Source organism: Saimiri boliviensis, chromosome 11 (genome assembly GCF_048565385.1).
Source record: "Saimiri boliviensis isolate mSaiBol1 chromosome 11, mSaiBol1.pri, whole genome shotgun sequence".
Classification (NCBI taxonomy): domain Eukaryota; kingdom Metazoa; phylum Chordata; class Mammalia; order Primates; family Cebidae; genus Saimiri; species Saimiri boliviensis.
In genome coordinates, this window is record NC_133459.1 from 25254134 (window position 1) to 25269509 (window position 15376).

Genomic DNA, 15376 nt, shown 5'->3' on the forward strand with positions numbered 1-15376 from the left:
GTTTCCAGGCCATAGTGCAGTGGCATGGTCTCGGCTCACTGCAACCTCCACCTCCCGGGTTCAAGGGATTCTCCTGCCTCAGCCTCCTGAGTAGCTGGGACTACAGGTGTGCGCCACCATGCCCAGCTAATTTTTGTATTTTTAGTAGAGATTGGGTTTCACCATGTTGGCCGGGATGGTCTTGATCTCTTGACCTTGTGATCCACTCACCTCAGCCTCCCAAAGTGCTGGGATTACAGGTGGGAACCACTGTACCCAGCCTAGGTTCTTATTTAGGGTGGTGTTGTTGTTGCTGCTGTTTGAGACAGGGTCTCACTTTGTCACCAAGGCTGAAATGCAGTGATGTGATCTTGGTTCACAGTAGCCTCTGCCTCTTGGGTTCAAGGAATCCTCCTACCTCAGCCTCCTGAGTAGTTGGGACTATTTATTTTGTTTTCTCATCATTTACTTATTTGTTCTTTTTTTTTTTTTTAAATTAAGGCATAATTGACCTGTAGTAAAATTCACCCTTTTTAGTGTACAGTTCTATGAGTTTTGAAAAATGCATACAGTGGCACAACCGCCACAGCAATCAAGATCAGTTTAATCACCCCCTAGAAATTCCCCTGAACCCCTCTGTAGTCAGTTCCTCACCTCGACTCCAGTCCTTAACAACCATTCATCTTTCTTCTATATCCATAGTTTTGCTTTTTCCAGAATTTTAGTTGTAAAAGTACAGAATTGCTCTACAAAATTATAATTCTGTGGTACCTAAAATGCTGTAGATTAATAAGAATATGATGACTGAAGCAGCTCAGAGCTACTTTCCCTTGCCTAGAAAGAAAAAAAAGAAGGAAGAAAGGAAGGAAGGTAGGAGGAGGGAGGGAGGGAAGGAAGGAAGGAAGGAAGGAAGGAAATATGATCTCTGAACCTCTGACTGCTTTCTGGCGAGTGTTTTGTGAAGTGCTTTGCAATAGGCACAAGGTAGCTGTTATTATTTCGAATCAGATCCACACTGAAACCTCCCCTTTCTCTGCTCTTCTCCCTCCCTCACTCAAAGACACTGGGCCCTGTTCCCAGGGGTCCTTCCCATTGCCACGGTGCATATTCCAAAACTCTGTCAAAAATCAGTGACACTCTTAGGCCAGGAACAGTGGCTCACACCTGTAATCCCAGCACTTTGGGAGGCCAAGGCAGGTAGATTACCTGAGGATCAGGAATTCAAGACCAGCCTGGCCAGCATGGTGAAACCCCGTCTCTACTGAAAATACAAAATTAGCCAGGCCTGGTGGAGCATGCCTATAATCCCAGCACTTTGGGAGACTGAGGCTGGCAGATCACCTGAGGTCAGGAGTTCGAGACCAGCCTGACCAACATGGTGAAACCCCGTCCCTACTCAAAATAGAAAAATTAGCCAGGCTGGTGGCAGGCATCTGTAATCCCAGTTACTCAGGAGACTAAGGCAGGAGAATGGCTTGAACCTGGGAGGTGGAGGTTGCAGTGAGCCAAGGTCACGCTACTGCACTCCATCCTGGGTGACAAGAGCAAAACTCTGTCTTAAAAACAAAAATCGGCTGGGCGTGGTGGCTCAAGCCTGTAATCCCAGCACTTTGGGAGGCCGAGGCGGGTGGATCACGAGGTCAAGAGATCGAGACCGTCCCGGTCAACATAGTGAAACCCCGTCTCTACTAAAAATACAAAAAATTAGCTGGGCATGGTGGCAGGTGTCTGTAATCTCAGCTGCTCAGGAGGCTGAGGCAGGAGAATTGCCTGAACCCAGGAGGCAGAGGTTGCGGTGAGCCGAGATCGCGCCATTGCACTCCAGCCTGGGTAACGAGAGCGAAACTCTGTCTCAAAACAACAACAACAACAACAACAAAAAACAAAAATCAATGACACTCTAGGTACATACCTAAAAGAATAAAAAACAGGGCCTCAAACACATACTTGTATGCCAGTGTTCATTGCAGCATTATTCATAATAGCCAAAAGGTAGAAACAACCCATCAGAGGAATGGATAAACAAAGTGTGATGACCGGGTGCGGTGGCTCATGCCTATAATCCCAGCACTTTGGGAGGCCGAGGTGGGTGGATCACAAGGTTAGAAGTTCAAGACCAGCCTGGCCAAGATGGTGAAACCCCGGGTCTCTACTAACAATACAAAAATTAGCCAGGCATGGTAGCAGGCACCTGTAATCCCAGCTACTCGGGAGGCTGAGGCAGAAGACTTGCTTGAACCGGGGTGGCCGAGGTTGCAGTGAGCTGAGATTGTGCCACTGCACTCCAGCCTGGGTGATAGAGTGAGACTCCATCTCAAGATAGATATATACAAAACAAAAAAACAAAATGTGATATATATACACAAGGGAATATTTTTCAGCCATAAAAATAATGAAGTTCTGACACATACAACAGGGACGAACCTTGAAGACATTATGCTAAATGAAGTAAGCCGGACACAAAGGACATGTATTGCGTGATTCTCACTTACATGAAATATCTAGAATAGACAAATTCACAGAGACAGAAAGGTTAGTGGTTATCAGCGGCTGGACGGAGAGGGGAATAAGGAGTTATTGCCTAATGGGTACAGAGTCTCTGTTTGGAGTGATAAAAGTTTTGGAAATAGTGGTGATGGTTGCACAACACTGTGGATGTAATTAATGCCACTGAATTTATACTTTAAAATGGTTTCAATGGCAGATTTTATGTAGAAGTATTTTCCCACAATTAAAAAACAAATAATACCATACAATTTTTATTAGCTAATTTAAGGAAATAACAAAACAGGTCAGGTGTGGTGGCTCATGCCTGTAATCTCAGCACTGTGGGAGGCCAAGATGGGCGGATCACCTGAGACTAGGTGATTGAGACCGGCCAGACTGACATGATGAAACCCCATCTCTAATAAAAATACAAAAAAATTAGCCGGGCATGGTGGCACATTCCTGTAATCCCAGCTACTTGGGAGACTGAGACAAGAGAATTGCTTAAACCTAGATGGTGGAGGTTGCAGTGAGCTGAGATTGTGCCATTGCACTCCAGCCTGGGTGACAAAAGCGAAAATCTGTCTCAAAATAAATAAGTAAAATAAAATAAATAAATGACAAACCCCCCTCCCCACAAAAAACCCAGTGACACTCTTTGAAGCAAAACAGAGTACCTTATAGGTCCAGCATTCAGCTGGCAAAGGAAAGAGAGGTCTACTGGAGTGAATTTTCCAGGTCACAACCCGCCTCTCCTGTGCACTTTCCTTTACAGTTTACAAAACAAGCAGTTTTTATTTGATCCTTATTACAGCCCTATGAGGTTGGCATCATCATATTCATTTTTGCAAGTGGGGAAACTGATGCCCATAGAGGTTAGACTATTTTGCTCCAGGCCACACTTCAAATGAGTAGTGGAGCTGGGTGGGAACCCCATGTTTCTGACTCCCTATATAGGGTTCCTTACTGTGCACTCCTCCAAGCCCTTACAGGCTGTGTCTGGGCTTCTTACTTACTTACATTTTTTTTTTTGAGACAGAGTTTCGCTCATGTTCACCAAGCTGGAGTGCAGTGGTGCAATCTCGGCTTACTACAACCTCTACCTCCTGGGTTCAAGCAATTCTTCTGCCTCAGCCTTCCGAGTAGCTGGGATTACAGGCATGTGCCACCATACCTGGCTAATTTTGTATTTTTAGTCGTGACAGGGTTTCTCCATGTTAGTCAGGCTGGTCTCAAATTCTCGGCCTCAGGTGATTTGCCCGCCATGGCCTCCCAAAGTGCTGGGGTAACAGGCATGAGCCACCATGCCCGGCTTTGTCTGGGCTTCTTTCTAAGCAGAGTGGAGGACTGCCTTTGTCATCAGCCTCTTGAGCTCAGTTTTTCCTTTTGGCCTTGACCTGGGGCCATTGTTCCAATCCTCTGCTTTCCCCATGGTTGCTCTACTCTTCAATTTTTACTTTTCTGATCACCCCCCTCAGCCACTATTTAGGCTCTCAGGCTGGTGGTGACAACTTGAAGGAGGATGGAGGTATCAAGGATGACTCTGGGTTTCTGGCTGTGTTACTGGATGAATAGAGATGACTGGGGAGGACAAGTTTGGGGTGTAAGAATGCAAACGTATGCCGGGCGTGGTGGCTCAAGCCTGTAATCCCAGCACTTTGGGAGGCCGAGGCGGGTGGATCACGAGGTTGAGAGATCGAGACCATCCTGGTCAACATGGTGAAACCCCGTCTCTACTAAAAATACAAAAAAATTAGCTGGGCATGGTGGCGCGTGCCTGTAATCCCAGCTACTCAGGAGGCTGAGGCAGGAGAATTGCCTGAGCCCAGGAGGCGGAGGTTGCAGTGAGCTGAGATCGCGCCATTGCACTCCAGCCTGGGTAACAATAGCGAAACTCCGTCTCAAAAAAAAAAAAAAAGTCCGGGCGTGGTGGCTCAAGCCTGTAATCCCAGCACTTTGGGAGGCCGAGGCAGGTGGATCACAAGGTCAAGAGATCAAGACCATCCTGGTCAACATGGTGAAACCCCGTCTCTACTAAAAATACAAAACATTAGCTGGGCATGGTGGCGCGTGCCTGTAATCCCAGCTACTCAGGAGGCTGAGGCAGGAGAATTGCCTGAACCCAGGAGGCGGAGGTTGCGGTGAGCCGAGATCACGTCATTGCACTCCAGCCTTGGTAACAAGAACGAAACTCTGTCTCAAAAAAAAAAAAAAAAAAAAAAAAAAAAAAGAATGCAAACATAGGCCAGGCATGGTGGCTCACGCCTGTAATCCTAGCACTTTGGGAGGCTGAGGTGGGTGGATCACCTGAGATCAGGAGTTCAAGACCAGCCTGGCCATCATGGTGAAACCCCATCTTTAAAAAAAAAAAAAAAAAAAAAGAATGCAAACGTAGTGTTAGACCTGTTGAATTTGAAGATCTGTGAGATAGCCAAGACATATCACCATTGTATCCATGGATGCCATTTTGGAGTGCTGTTTAGGAGCTGCAACACATACAGCATTGGGGCTGGGGAGGAGCAGTGGGTCAGGGGAATGTGCGCAGGGGTGTGCAGAGCCAGCTTGGGTCCACCTGCCTGCCTTCCTTTCTTCCCCGGGTATCTGCTGCTTGCCTCTGGTGTGCTTCTCCCATATGGGCACTAGGGGGCGGCACACAACAGTGGAAATTGCCAGAACTTCAGTGTCACAGGTTCTGACTTGAAATACTAGATGCTCAGCTAGACGGGGTGGGAACCCATGAACTTACCCTTTTTGGATCTCAGCATTTCTTTCTTTCTTTTTGTTTTTTTGAAACGGAGTCTCACTCTGTTGCCCAGGCTGGAGTACAGTGGTGCAGTCTTAGCTCACTGCAACCTATGCCTCCCAGGTTCAAGGAATTCTCCTGCCTCAGTCTCCCCAGTAGCTGGGATTACAGGCGTGGGCCACCACACGCAGCTAATTTTTGTATTTTTAGTAGAGACAGGGCTTCACCATCTTGGCCAGGCTGGTCTTGAACACTTCACCTCAGGTGATCTGCACACCTCAGCCTCCTAAAGTGCTGGGATTATAGGCACAAACCATGGTGCCTGGCCTGGACCTCAGTATTTCTCATCCAAAAATGGGTTTAACATGAGGCAGGATAACACATTGGTTTAGAGTGTGAACTCTTGAGCTGTAGGATCTGAACTTGTGCTCCAGTTCATACCCGTATCAGCTGTGTGTCCCTTTGGCCAAGTTATTGAACTCCTCTGTGCCTCACACTTGGTAAAGTGTGGATAGTAATAGCTTCATGTGGTACAACAGAGACCAGCACATGGTAAGTACTAAATAGATGTCAGCTATTTATAGTAACCCCTTTTCCTCACCTCCATGCCCCACCCTCTGGTCCCCTGCTCTGCCATTCTGGGGCTGGAACTCTCAAAGGCAAGACCATGGCCTCTGAGAATAAGCAGAGCAAATTACTGTTATTGACCATGACTGCCTACAATGTGTTAGGTTTACTATGTGCCTTATTCCATTTAATCCCCATAATAAGGCTGTCAGGGTGGCTCACATCTGCAATCCCAGCACTTTGGGTGGCCAAGACAGGAGGATTGCTGGAGCTCAGGAGTTCAGACCAGGTTGGAAAATAGCAAGACTTTGTCTCTACCAAAAAACAGGAAAAAAAAAAAAAAAGAAATTAGCCAGGCATGGTGATGTATTCCTGTGGTCCCAGCTACTCAGGAGGCTGAGGCAGGAGGATCACTTGAGCCTGGGAGGTCAAAGTTGCAGTGAGCAGTGATCATGCCATTGCACTCCAGCCTGGGTGACAGAGCAAGACCCTGTCCCTCCAACCAAAAAAAAAAAAAAAAAAAAAAAAATTCTCACAATAACTCAGTGAACAGATCTCAAACTCCCATTTTACAGCTAAGAAAACAAAGGCTCAGAGATTTCAGCTAGCTAGTAAGTGGCAGAGCCTAGAGCTGAGCCCAAGTTCATTCTGGTTCAGAGCCCGAGCTCTTTGTAGTGGCTTCTCTGGGTGCCCCCCAGAAACTGGGCCCTTGGAGGTTGCCTTGTACCCTGGTGGAATGGAAGGTTTTCCCCTCAAGAATCTCAATAATTCCCTTCTGTCATCAGCTGCCATACCCCTCTTTCTCCAAATAGAATCTCTTAGAATTATTATTATTTTTCTTTTCTTTTCTTTCTTTCCTTCCTTCTTTCTTTCTTTCTTTTTTTTAAGATGGGGTTTCACCATGATGGCCAGGCTGGTCTCTCTTTTTTTTCCTCTTACTTCATCTTAGGGGCAGTCATCTTTGACTATATTGTTATTTTTATTTTGAGATGGAGTTTCGCTCTTGTTACCCCGGCTGGAGTGCAATGGCGCGATCTAGGCTCACTGCAACCTCCGCCTCCTGGGTTCAGGCAGTTCTCCTGCCTCAGCCTCCTGAGTAGTTGGGATTACAGGCATGCACCACCACACCTGGCTAATTTTTGTATTTTTATGTATTTTATTTATTTATTTAAAGATGGGGTTTCACCCTGATGGCCAGGCTGGTCTTGAACTCCTGACCTCAGGTGATCCACCCACCTTGGCCTTCCAAAGTGCTAGGATTACAGGCATGAGCCACCACACCCGGCCTAATTTTTGTATTGTTAGTAGAGACAGGGTTTCACCATGTTGGTCAGGCTGGTCTCGAACTCCTGACCTTGTGATCTGCCTCCCTCAACCTCCCAAAGTGCTGGGATTACAGGTGTGAGCCAATGTGCCCAGCCAAATCACTTAGAATTCTGAATGGAGGCCAGGTGCAATAGCTCATGCCTATAATCCCTGCACTTGTGGGAGGCCAAGGCAGGTGGATCACTTGAGGTCAGGCGTTTGAGACCAGCCTGGGCAACATGGAGAAACCCCTGTCTCTACTAAAAAGATAAAAATTAGCCAGGCGTGGTGCACATCTATAATCCCAGCTACTCAGGAGGCTGAGGCAAGAGTATAGCTTGAACCTGGGAGGCAGAATTTGCAGTGATTCAAGATCGTACCATTGCACTCCAGCCTGGGCAACAGAGCAAGACTCCATCTTGGGAAAAAAAAAAGAAAAGGCCGGGCACAGTGGCTCATGTCTGTAATCCTAGCACTTTGGTAGGCCCAGGTGAGAAGATTGCCTAAGCTCAGGAGTTTGAGACCAACCTGGGCAACACTGCAAAATCCCGTCTCTACTAAAAATACAAAAAATTAGCCAGGCATGGTGGTGCGCATCTGTAATCCCAGTTACTTGGGAGGCTGAGGCATAAGAATCACTTGAACCCGGAAGATGGAGGTTGCAGTGAGCCAAGATTGTGCCATTGCACTGCAGCCTGGGCAGCAGAGCAAGACTGTCTTACCAAAAAAAAAAAAAAAAAAAAAAAAAGAATTCTGAATGGAATCAGCTGAAAGGGAACCCCCTGGGGTGGAAAGGGGCAGAACCCAGTAGGATGAGGCAGAATTGAAATGTGTGAGATGAGGCTGTCTTGGCTCCTCTGATTGGTCAGGTTGTCCACATAGGTCAGAAAATGGGTCAGTGACCATTCAGAGTTGCCTTTCCCTTTTCCTTCATTGGCCAAAGATGGCATGTCCTGGAGGCTAGAGAGAAACAGAAGAGGCCAGGGCTCAGTGGCTCATGCCTGTAATCCCAGCACTTTGGGAGGCCAACATAGGCAGATCACCTGAGGTCAGGAGTTCTAGACCAGCCAGACCAAATGGTGAAACCAGATCTCTATTAAAAATACAAAAATTAGCTGGGCATGGTGGCACAGGCATGTAACCCTAGCTACTCAGGAGGCTGAGGCATGAGAATCGCTCAAACCCCGGAGGTGGAGGCTGCAGTGAGCCAAGATCGCATCACTGCACTCCACCATGGGTGACAGGGCCGAGACTCTGTCTCAAAAACAAGAGATACCCTAGGGGTGGGGGCAGCAGTGAGGTGGGTGAGGGGCAAGCGAATGGGGCTCTGCACTGGGTTGGAGCTGTAGACAGAGGTGCAAGGGGAGCCCCCTGGAACTCCAGGCTGCATTGTTAGACGGGCGGGAGGCTCCAGGGATTCCTGGGGTTCTCTGGCTTGAGTCAGTGCTGCACCCCATTGCTGGGCCTATAGGGTGCTGCAGGCTGAGGAACCATCTTGTGCCAGGTTGAGGCAGGGGCTGATGCTTTGATCCTACATTTGGTTCCAAGTCCCTAGAAAAATATTTTCCAGAGTCCTTGTGCTAAGAGAAGCTTCATCCAACCCCCTCAATTTGCCAATGAGAAAATGAGGTGCGAGAGGGAAATGAGTTAGTTGAGGTCACATGGTGAGTAAGGGGTGGACCTTGACAAATATGGACCTCTGCTCCCTCACCTGGCTCTGTGTGGTGTCGAGATAAACCTGGGTTCAAATCCTGCCATTACTGTTTGTTGACTTTGTGAGCCTGGACAAGTGACTCAGACTCTGTGGGCTTCAGTCTCTACATCAGTGGAAGGCGTTCATTCATTCAGTCCTTCTCTTGGCTGCACTGTCGTTCCCCACCATAGTACTCTCTCACTGTTACACACCCACACATACATACAACACAAACACCCATATATACATCACACACACACACACACACACACACACACACACACACACAGGGCTACACGTGGCCAAGCTGAGGGGTTACTCAGAGAGAGCACTGCAGCTCTGGCCACTGAACACCACCCCCACTTTCTGCTCACTGCAGCCAGTATCACTGCCTCTCAGAAGCCTTCCTGGAGAGCCCCCAGCTAGAAGGCTGTCCCCTATGCTAACTCTAGGTCATCTGGGCCCCTGAGTGAACTTGACCTCCCTACTGTTTTTCCTGGCTCCAGACTGGAATTGCTGAGGGCAAGGTCTGGTCTGATTCACCTCTGAGTCCCCAACACCCAGCCCAGGGCAGGGCTTAAAGGCTCCTGCTAGGAGTGTTTATGGAGGGGGTAAGTGAAGGAAGCCCCTGCAGCTCTTCCCCTTTCTCAGGAGCCCATGGCCAGCAGCTTCGCCTCCCAAACCATCGATGTGGCAGAAAGTGCCCTGGAGAGAGGGCTCAAACAGACCTGGGATGGAATCCTGGTCCAGCCTTTTTCTAACTGTGTGAACTTGGGAAATTGCCTCACTTTTTCAAGCCTCAGTTTCCTCTTCTATAGATAGCATGCCTGAGGAGAAGGCATTTCAGCTGAGAATGGAAAGACCTAGATGGAAAGATTGAGAGGAAGAGTGTTCCAGGCGGAGTGAACAGCTGGTGCAAAGGCCCTGAGGTTGGGATAAGCTCAGCCAGTGAGAGGAGAAGGAAGTCAGTGTTGTCTGAGTGCAGTGAGCAAGGGGGAGAAGGACTTCTTTTAATCTAAGGGATGTGGGCACTGACTGGAGGATCTTGAGCCCAGGGGTGGTTCTGGTTGCTGTATGGTGATTGGTGATTGCAGGAAGGCAACGCTGAACACAGGGAATTCAGGCGAGAGATGATGGCGCCTGGGGACCTGGTGAGAAGTGGTCAGACCTGTGAATATTCCGGAGGAGGATCCCACAGGACTGGATGTAGAGAGTAAGGGAAGAGGGGACTCAGGGTGTCCCTTGTTTCACATATTTATTGCTGAGAAACAAACTATCCCTAAAACTTAGTGGCATAAAACAATGATAAATGATTTGTAAAAATTCTGTGGTTTGGCTGGGGCTCTGCAGGGCAGTTCTGGTTCTGCCTAGCTGATGCGTGTGGCTGGGAGCTCAGCTGGGACTGGATCGCCCAAGATGGCTAGTCTTTCTCCATGGACTCTCATCATTCAGGAGTCTAGCTGACCATATTTCCATGTGGCAGCTGGCTTCCAAGAGGACAAGCCCCAGGGTGCAAATTCTTATCAAACCTCTGCTTGCTTCACGTTTCTTCGTGTCCTGTTGACTAAAGCAAGTCCTACAGCCAAGCCCAGAGTCAACATGGGAGGGGACACACAAGAGCATAGATCCATGGAGGCCTGGTTCATTGGAGGCCACCAGTGTAACAGTTTAGCGCCACCCCCTACGTTTGTGGCAGAAGTAAATGAATGAAATTTAAGGGTAGAGGGGAGTGGGTTGGGTTTGCCAGAGGTCATGGGATGATGGTGCAGGGTCCTGCCCAGGACCTCCCAGATTAGACACGGGAGGACACTGGGCTTGGGAGAGTCAGCAGCAGTGGAGACACAGAGTCCCTGGCAGGTATGATGAGGCGGATGGCGTGGGAGTGGGAATAGGGAGGGGGCAGTAATCGAGGTAGGGAGCCTGAGAGGTCTCGCTGAGCTCCTACTCTGTGCCTTGTCCTGGGCCCAGCGCTGAGGGAACAGGACTCAGCGAGTGACCTTGGGGAGCCCAGTGTGTCAGGAGACAGACTCTGCCCAGAGATACCAACACAACATGAGAGGTGACACTTTAGTGCTGCAGTGGAAGTTTATCCAGGGTTTGTTGGGTCCCAGAGGAGGGACTCCTGGAGTGCTTCTAATTTGAGGGGGCACTAGAAAATAAATAGTTGGGCCAGGTGCGGTGGCTCATGCTTGTAATCCCAGCACTTTGGGAGGCTAAAGCAGGCAGATCACAGGGTCAGGAGTTCAAGACCAGTCTGACCTACATGGTGACACCCCATCTCTAGTAAAAGTACAAAAATTAGCTGGTCATGGTGGCACGTGCCTGTAATCCCAACTACTCAGGAGGCTGAGGCAGAGGAATCATTTGAACCCAGGAGGCAGAGGTTTCAGTGAGCCAATACACTCCAGCCTGGGTGACAGAGCAAGACTTGGTCTCAAAAAAAAAAAAAAAAAAGTTGTTGGTTAGACAAGGTGGGGCAGCTGCCTTCCATCCCTGGCAGTGATAGGTAAAAGCAGACACAAAGAGACCATCTGAAGATAGTATTCTTCCTTTCCCATTTTATGGATAAGCAAACTGGGGCTCTGAGTGAATAAGTAACTCAACCTAGACCTGTCTCCCTACATCCTGGGCTTCTTTCCACCCTGTCCAACTCTTGCCTAAATCATAGGGAAGATGGGGGAAGGGAGGGCTCTCTCTAGAGCTGATGTGAGAGGGGGAGGAGTTGCTGTGGGAGTGCCCCTCCCTCTGTCCTAGGCTTGTGCTGCCTCCCCTAAGGAAGTCTTTTCTCACTGTTGGCAGAACCCTGTGAGCAGACATCAAGGGAGCTGGTGCCGTGGATTGGGGATGGGCAGACCCAGACTTGTCTCCAAGGAGCCCCTAATCTAAGAAAATGAGCTAGAAATGGGCAAGAAACCCCAGACTTGCCTTTAGGCCCCCTTCTGTGGAATCCAGGCCTCAGAGGCTCCCTGTCCGAGGGGGTGGGGGAACATAGGTCTGATCTCAGGAACCCCAAGTCTAGAGGGATGAAGGATGAAGGGGAGCTGTGTGAAGATCAGAGGCCATAGGTCAGGGCCAGGGAGAGCGAGGGATATTTCAGGCTGGATCTGAGCAGGGTTCCCTACCAAGTGGGGAAGAAGAGTCATTGCCAGGTTTAGCACTTGGGCCTCAGGTTGGGGAATAGGAGGGAGGCTGGGAGCTCAGAGCCTGGTCTAGCTTAGCCTTGGTCTGAGTGACCTTGAGTTTGACCTACTCTTCTAGGCTGGTCCTATGGGTCCCCAGGACTCTGTCAAGCAGAGCTGCAGCAAGGGAGCTCAACAATACAGGAGCCATCCCAGAGGAATCTGAATGGTAGAAAAAAGGAAAAACACACAAGCCAGCTGAACTCTGGCTTTCTGCAGAAGGGAAAGGCAGCTGTACATCTGACCACAGCCTGAGCCGTGCTGTTCCTTCCTCCCAGCATGTCTGGGGGCAGGGGTGGGAGTGGCTGCTGTGTCCTCAGAAATGGGAGAAAGAGGATGGAAGGGATGGAGGGAGAGGGAGGGAAAGCCCTGGTATCTGATGCACTCACAGCAAAAAGCCTCTTTTCCTTGGAACTAGAGCCTGCTATAGGGGTCTGGAAGCCAGTCTGATGAGAGCCTGGGGTCTCAGCAGGGGAGGGGACTGGGGTAGGGCAGGCAGAATCTTGGAAAGAGAGGGAGGTGGAGACAGGGACTTAGTCAGAAGAGACAGAAAGGAGAAAAAAGGCAGAAGCAGGTGTAGTGGGGATGGGTACTGGTGCACACATTTAGGTAGGCAAGAAATGGGCTATTTTAAAAAATGCACTCAGAGGTCTTGCTCTGTCTGGCTGGTGCTAAATCCAGCCTCCATTGTTGTTGAGCCCTCTTAACCTGTGACAGCCCCTAGAGTTGGACCAAGGCCCAGAGATTTTACAGAACGAGATATGAACAAGACCCTTTAGCCGGGCACAGTGGCTCATGCCTGTAATCCCAGCACTTTGGAAGGCCGAGGTGGGCAGATCACCTGAGGTTGGGAGTTTGAGACCAGGCTGACCAACACGGAGAAACCGCCGTCTCTACTAAAAATACAAAATTATCCCAGCGCGATAGTGCGTGCCTGTAATCCCAGCTACTTGAGAGGCTGAGGCAGGAGAATCACTTGAACCTGGGAGGCAGAGATAGTGGTGAGCTGAGTTCGCACCGTTGTACTCCATCCTGGGCAACACAGGCAAAACTGTGTCTCAGAAACAAACAAACAAACAAAAAAAACAAAAAACAAGACCCTTTAATCTGGTTACCAGGCCACTCTGGTCACCTGACCTGCATGACCCCATCAGGTCAGAGACTGTGCCATTTGATGCCAGCTGTTCATGGGGCATGGAATCTTTGCTGATCTGGGAGCCATGTGGGATCCAGACTTCTGAATGCCACTCATCCCCATGAACTCAGGCCCTGGATCCTTTCCCTAGAACTGGGGATCCTGAATTGCCACCCTAGCCTAAGAGGCTGGGGAAGGAGCCTCCCACTCTGGTCCCTGGGCCTGGAGACCTGTCCCTCAGCATTCTATAACTGAGCAGCTGGGACCAGCCTAGCAATCCCTCTTGGGCCCAGAAGCTTCAGGTTGCTGGGGTGACAGTGGGAGGATCCCAGAAATTCCACCAGCCACCCCAGGTGGTGGGGGGACGGCAGCCTGCCGGAGCTGGAGCTTCACTGTGCACGAGCAGGAGGGACCTGATCCAGAACTCAATGGCTGACAAACTATTCAGTGCACGTTTATGGTGTGCCTGCAGTAGGCCCTGGGCTACAAGGCACCATGTAACCTGGCCCTTACACACTTGCTTTTAAACTTTGTATTGTGAAATATCTCATACATTGAGAAAAACACATGTACGTGTGTGTATGTATACATATAAAATATACATATTTGTACATATACCTAGATAAAAGTGTATGTATCATTTAAATAGTAAAAATATAATGAACATCCAGGCAGCCATCACTAATTTAATGAGACATCCCAGTCCTTTTTTTTGAGACAGGGTCTCACTCTGTCACCAGGCTGGAGTGCAGTGGTGCCATCTTGGCTCACCACAACCTCCACCTCCAATATTCAAGCGATTCTCATGCCTCAGCCTCCTGAGTAGCTGGGACTACAGGTGTGTGCCACCATGCTCAGCTAATTTTTTGTATTTTTAGTAGAGACGAGGTTTCACCATGTTGGCCAGGCTGGTCTAGAACTCCTGACCTCCGGTGATCTGCCTATGTTGGCCTCCCAAAGTGCTGGGATAACAGGCATGAGCCACCACGCCTGGCCCTATTATCTTTTAAATCTCAGCAACAACTGGAATTAAGTCCCTTTCTTAAAGCCTAACATTGTTTATTTGTGCCGCCTGCCTTTATTTTTCTTGATCAATTTTGCCAGGGGTTGCTCAATACCGTTGCTCTCAGTTAAGAACTGGATTCAGTTGGAATCTAATCCAAGGCTGGCAGCTCACTGTTCCACCATCCCCAGGGCCAGGCCCCTGCTTGTTCCTAAGGTTCTTGATGGCATTCACCCAATCTGAGTTTCTGACAGCAAGATGGAGAAAAGTAGAGAGAAAAAGGCAAAGGCTGTGGTCTGCTTCTTCTCACTGGCTGCTTAGTATCAGCCCAAGACTCACTGGCTGCTTAACTCACTGGCTTCCCACTGGCTGCTTAATATCAGCCCAAGTCCTTGGTCCTCTCCTCTCATCTCATGGTCATCTCATCCAGTTCATTGCTATCTGTGTGTTCATTCCAAATCTACAGCCCCATCCTCTCCCCTGAGCTCCAGAGACAATTTCAACTGCCCACTTGAAATTTATACTTGAGGCCGGGCACGGTGGCTCACGCCTGTAATCCCAGCACTTTGGGAGGCCGAGGCGGGTGGATCACGAGATCAAGAGATCGAGACCATCCTGGCCAACATGGTGAAACCCCGTCTCTACTAAAAATACAAAAAAATTAGCTGGGCGTGGTGGCGCACATCTGTAGTCCCAGCTACTCGGGAGGCTGAGGCCGGAGAATTGCTTGAACCCAGGAGGCGGAGGTGGCAGTGAGCCGAAGCTGCACCACTGCATTCCAGCCCAGCGCCTGGTGACTGAGTGAGACTCTGCCTCAAAAAAAAAAAAAAAAAAAAAAAGAGGAAATTTCTGCTTGAATATCTAAAAGGCATTTCAAACTCAACATGTCTAAAATTACATTATCTAGAAAGGAAAAGAAACCCAACACAATGCTGGAGCCCCAGTGGCCCCTTTCTTCTGAATGCTTTCTGATTGCAGTGGTGACTGTCAACTTGGCTTCCCCTGCCCAAATAGAATACAACTCCTGGTACTCCGTCATTTAACGGAACTCAACCTGCATTAAAAAATAGAAAGAGCCGGGCGCGGTGGCTCAAGCCTGTAATCCCAGCACTTTGGGAGGCTGAGGCGGGTGGATCACGAGGTCGAGAGGTCGAGACCAACCTGGTCAACATGGTGAAACCCCGTCTCTACTAAAGATACAAAAAATTAGCTGGGCATGGTGGCACGTGCCTGTAATCCCAGCTACTCAGGAGGCTGAGGCAGGAGAATTGCCTGAGCCCAGGAG